The sequence below is a fragment of the Mastigoproctus giganteus genome, chromosome 1, assembly GCF_048544385.1.
Source record: "Mastigoproctus giganteus isolate SK-2022 chromosome 1, ASM4854438v1, whole genome shotgun sequence".
Lineage (NCBI taxonomy): Eukaryota > Metazoa > Arthropoda > Arachnida > Uropygi > Thelyphonidae > Mastigoproctus > Mastigoproctus giganteus.
The window spans coordinates 255,889,333-255,895,422 of NC_143575.1; the positions used below are offsets into that span (position 1 = coordinate 255,889,333).

At 36.7% G+C, this 6,090-nt stretch overlaps 1 protein-coding gene across 1 annotated transcript in view; it reads right to left on the reverse strand.

Annotated features, from left to right (window-relative positions):
- The window catches only part of LOC150091800 (guanine nucleotide exchange factor DBS-like), a 307,604-nt gene extending 302,098 nt beyond the window's left edge, over positions 1–5,506 (reverse strand). Inside the window, exon 1 of the mRNA XM_090385772.1 lies at positions 5,326–5,506. The gene's annotated coding sequence lies outside the window, so the exon portion shown is untranslated. The remainder of the gene's footprint in view (positions 1–5,325) is intronic.
- Positions 5,507–6,090: the final 584 nt, after the last annotated feature.

Below are 6,090 nucleotides of genomic sequence, written 5' to 3' on the forward strand. Positions count from 1 at the left end.
TTGCAAGGATTATGTAAAAAAAAAAAAAAAAAAATTGCAAGTAGCTGGATTTTTTTTTGGCCAAAAAAGCCAGCTCCTTGCATAATTTGACCTTACTAAACTTAATTATTTGTTATTAGTTTCGTCATTACTAAATGACGAAACTAATAACAAAAACCATAATATTTGTATGCAGCCTTTTCCAGATGCTAGCAAACTGCACAAAGTGTTCAGAATTTTACACGCCACCTTACACAGATGCAATCATCTTCAAAAGAGGATCAGTGATCTGGGTGCAAATTGGTCAGATTTTCCTAGGACGACTAAGATATCGCTATTATGTTTAAATGTCCAAGACAAGGTCACCTGGAACGCGAGTCAATTCCATACATCGCTATTCTGTCTGTTCACAGACAATTTGCAAGTTGTGCGGGATAAAAAAAAAAAAACCCAAATAGTTTATGGGGGAGCTACTCTCGCCTGAAATCAGTCTGCAACGGACTGGAACCAAAATACCTTTGAACGGATGAAAAGTAGCCAAACCACCATGGAGAATAGCTGCGCCTCATACCCAATATAAATATTATCTTCCCTTTTAAACTTCTCATTAGTTTTATGCATTCTTCTGTGAAATTCCATTAAATTCCTGCCAGTCGAGTACTGGGTAATGCGATGGATGAACAGGGTCACGGGCAACGCATTCACCATCTCCAGGGCTGTTTTATATACCAACTGAAATATCACTCCTTGGAGAGTTCACATTGCATCCAGAAATATTCTTTTTCTTTCTCAGATGCTTACCGGTGTGATTGACGTCCCTAGTCTTCGAGGACTTTAGCTGGTGCAGCATAAGCCTCTGGCTTCCTTGCACCATATAGCTAATAATAATAATGAGATCGTCAAGTTAGGCTCCAGCTTTTATATCCACAGACATTTGGATATGTTTGCGTTAGAACCCTCAACGCAAAAATGTTCAGGAAAGGGCTAACCAGTCACTGATGGCGTATTGCAAATTTATAAGCAGCTTCTAAAAAATATATTCGAGGATATATGAATATTACAAAAAAGTATCCTCTAATGTTTTACGAATTTGTTTTTCCGAATTTATGATGGGATAACTATTCTGATCGTCAGACTACGATGACTTTCAAAAGTCCTTCGATCTCCGACTTCTTCAAACGAATGGTAAGTAGAAAACCAACTAATTTTGCATTTAATATTAACATTTGACATGTATAATATAATGAATAAAAATTTACTCTGCCCAACTTTCACATCCATACACTAATCCATGAAATAACTTTCTTTACCTGTCCCACATACTCTTCTTCCACTCCCGGAAATTTAGCTTCAATTGGACCACTGCTTCCACTGTACTGAATCCAATTCCTGATTTCAACACTTGCGAAATTAATTGTCTTCGTATTTAACTATTGGATTATGGCCGCTTCCAAGAGACTGTCTCCCCCTCTCCACAAGAAATGAAAGGCCAATTGTTCTATCTCACGTTCAGCCTCACTCGTTCCCGGTGCCTATTGCTGCAGCTCGTAAATAGTTTTATGAATAGTGATGAAGCAGAAAGCCATTCTGGTCAGTCATGCGACTCTTTGCCACACTAGGCAACAGGTACACGAAACACGGGATTCTCAGTGACTGGCATAATAATCTTTCATTAGGTTAAGGTGAGGCGAGCTCTTCTCCATACTTATTCCTCATGCCATATTTACTTCCACCAATCAACTACCAACTCATCCAGGTTGGTATGTTATCTGGTGTTCTAGTCGGTTTAGTGAACAGGAAAGATCACGTGCTCGATTCCCACTACTGCCTCGAAGATAAAATACTAAGAGAAACTACGCTTGCTTAGTTCCGAAAGTAGTTCCAAGTACTGCCCCGTATTCACATGCATACGAATTAACTGACCACTGCACGTGTGAATCCAGAAGGTGAATCCACGAATTAACTAATCCCTGCAAGAGGTAAATCCGATGTACAGATAAGAGATGTTACAAATACATGAATGGAATGAACGTAGGAGCACTTAATTATTATTAACATTCTTTTATTTCTACATCTGCGAGCACATCCCTGGTTTACAGCAATAGGGTGTGCATTGTAAATAATCCGGTTGGAGGAGGACAAACGATCAGTGGGTCCGAAATTGGTGTCCCCGACGAAAGTTTAATAAATATTCTGTTCTTGTTCTGTCACGTCGGCAAAGGCTCAGAGTTTATAAAATTGTAGAATTCATAAACATCAGCGTAATTGACAGTCACGCAAGTTCGAACCACGGCCAACTCAAACGGGTGTACTACTGTACCCACGTACTTGACCACTCGGCTACGGAAGAATTTCAGATTAAGCACGGGGGAGCGAAACAGGTTGCAATTTGAAATTTACTTTATGGTGCTTACCCATGGATCTTTCATTAGTGAACAGGAAAGATCACGTGTTCGATTCCCGCGACAAGGAGTAAAGAACTGGCCTAGCTTTGCCCACTGGTTGTCCAGTGATTGGATGATCTAATCCAGATTTAAAACCAGCCATAATGGAGGAAAAATCGGGAAATTAAGTTACGCCATGCCACTGTTTGGTTTTCCTTGTCGGCAAAGATCCATGGGTAAGCGCCATAAAGTAAATTTCGCTGGCTCCAAGTTTCATTAGAGTTTAAAAATACAATAGGACACCGATTATCCGTGGTAATTGTGGGATGTAAGAACCCGGATAAGTGAAAAACGTGGTTAATCTAAATGATGTTTTTTTTAGGATTGTCACAGTATGTATTTCACATAAATAGAAAATAAGACTATAAGATTGTGTTCATTTGTAAACAAATGAACACAATCACATTCTAAAATAAAAATTTAAAAAAAAATGTTGGAGTCTTTAGTACGCTCTGTTATTATTTATTTTTAAATCTGGGTCACAGTTAATCCAGCCCCACAGGTAAACATCGTGGATAACTGGCGTCAAATGTACTTTCAAAACAGTCCGAACACTTAATCTAAGTACAGTGTTAGGATTAGTTTTTCCCACCTCATATACTGTCCCCCCCACAAATCACCTCTTTTCACACCAAAAAATAAAAAATCATGGCAATGCACCACCCTTTTTACTGTAATGCCATCACCCATTTTTAAAATGTCATTCACATGAGACACTGAATTTAACCACCATCTACATTCCGAATACGTGGCCTTCCCTGACACAAACAAAAGCTTTTAATTTCATTGACTATACAAATCGGACCGGCACAGTTTACTTGGGAATATCCTGGTTGAGTCTGGTAGCAAGCACACTGAATTCCTTCAATAAGTTTTTATACTGAATTCTGAGCTAACAACCTCGTTAGGCGCTGACAGCTCATACTAAAACGCAAAACTTGCGGCTAGGAATAAAACACCTGCACTGTCTGATGAATCACACAGTCTCAATTACCGAATAAGCTCAAGGTTGCACAAGATGCGCACTTTTTTTTTTTTTTAACGTACAGGACTCATGAATGAGTTACTCAATCTTGCAGCTACGCGTTCAGCTACTTAAGCCAAGCAATATGTTATTTTAATCTAAAAACTTTCATTACTATTGTTAGTTTTGAATTTCATCGGACTATGATGGAATCCAAAATTTTTCGTATAAACTTCAAAACATTACTAAGGATCACCATTAACCACTATGAATTCACTATTATTACAAAATTTTCACGAAGACCTTTTAGAGAGCTACTCACAATTCACGTACCGAAACAATTCAAAACAAATATTATTCATTACGAAAAATGTCTGTTAAGTAGTATTTATGGCTGCCATACATAAACAAAAAGTTCTTGTATTTAAATTCGTAAAGTTGATTACTACCACCCCTCAGTTTCGGTGGCTACCACTATATTTTACCTTTGCAGTGTTTAAAAATATTTGTATCACATTTTAATGAACACAGCAGGTAATTGAACTTACAATTAATACAGTGCACGCTACATTATAAACAAATTTTAATGCATTAAATTTATTTGTGCACACGTAGTGCCCTTCTGTTTAATTCTTTGATGCACACGATTCAGCCAAATCCGAATTTTCCAGTTAAATTCGGTCGTTCACTGTGTACATATTTCAGGCAATTTTAAATGAAGAAAGTAACTATTCATTAACTTTCGAATTTTAGGTCAAGAAGAAATCACTTTACACTTTGTGAATTTTCATAATTATTTCTTGTACAGTATTTTAAACCTTCACTGATTAAAATATACGTATTATTCGACATATGAATTTAAAAAAAAATTCAATTATTTCGTCGTTTGGTTATGAATAAGCGTTCACTAATGCATTCCTTTATTTTTTTTTTAAATAACTTTAAAAGCATTTACCAAAATAACGTAAGAACAGGAAATATTATTCCACCATAGCCATCCAACATTTGCTGAATTCAATTTTATTTCAAATATGCTATCCTAAAAATATTTCTCTTAAATTTACTCACCGAACTGACATACTGAAATGAGTACAATAGTGACTACGAAGATGGCAACACACCTGGCGGATTTTTATTTCAGCAATTATTAATTGTTTGAATTTAAAAAAAAAATGGAGTTTTTTTGCAAATTTGATGATCTGTTAGAGGGCGTGGTTGGTACCGTGTTCGATAATTACTGTATTATTATTATTATTAGCTATATGGTGCAAGGAAGCCTGAGGCTTATGCTGCACCAGCCAAAAAAAAAAAAAATCCCCAAATTACCCTGAGAGAGATAGTGTGTCAGAAGTAGAAAGGAATCACCAAGAGAAGAATGATTATATCCAGCTCAGGACCCTGGGTTTGCCAAGCCCATACTCACCAGATGATCTTTAAATTGGTCAAATTCGAAAAAAAAAATAAATAATAAAAATATTATTATCATCACATAAGCTTTATCTTGGGAGAGTGGTCAGATGCCTGTGAAATTTCCCCGAAATATCTCTTAACTTACGGACGAATAGAAATAAGTCCCTCAAAACGGAATACTGTTTTCGAAAGGTATCCTCTGCTATCTGCTAAATTAAATTTAATTTCAAATATGCTATCCTAAAAACATTTCTCTTTAATTTACCCACCAAACTGACATACTGAAATGAGTAGACTACGAAGATGGCAATGCACCTGGCGGATTTTTATTTCAGCAATTATTGTTTGAATTAAAAAAAATTGAGATTTTGCAAATTTGATTATCTGTTAGAGGGCGTGGTTGATACCATGTTCAATGATCTTCAAATTGGTCAAATAGCTTTGCAATGTAAAGTAATTTCTGACGTACAGGCATTCGAAAAGAAAAAATGAATAAAATTATTATTATTATCACCACATAAGCCTTACCTTGGGAGAGTGGTCAGCTGCCTGTGAAATATCCCCGAAATACCCCTTAACTTACGGACGAATAGAAATAAGGCCCTATAAACGGAAGACTACGTTTTTGAAAGCTATCCTCTGATATCTGCAACCGCTCCGGTTGGCCTGGGCACAGACGTCATGGTAACCAGCGCCGTTCCCACTCAGGTATCAGACGAACCGTTAGCAAGCTACTGAAACCCGGAAATACACGAGGCACTCCGCACGCGCAAATCAATAAAGACGGTTGCTGCCGCCAGATGCGCTAGCGTCGTTCACTGAGGCGTAATGGCTTAATTGCTTTACCGTGTGTTGGAATGTAAGGGAAGGGGAAGAAAATAATTCCCGACGCTCGAGTTTTAAGTGGAAAATCATGGTGAGCCAATGTAAATATTGCTGCATGATGGGGATATAGCTTACACTCTTTTCAAACCAGACGTGTGAGATAAGGACTACGATTATTTAAGTAATGTATCAATACACGTGAATGTTTTCCAGGACTGAATCGCGCACGTGTGATTGTGTACGCACTCTGTTTGTTTTTATTTCGTAGCATTAAAAAATAAAATCCTTAACATCACGTAGATGAATGATATAAATACAGTACTAAAAATAAAAGAAAACAAATAAATAAGCAAATAAAATATAATCAAATAAATACTAAAATTAATAAAGAAAATAATTAAATAAACATTTAAATAATAAAATGAATAAACAAATGTATTCCAGACATAACCCCAGGGGCTCACATCT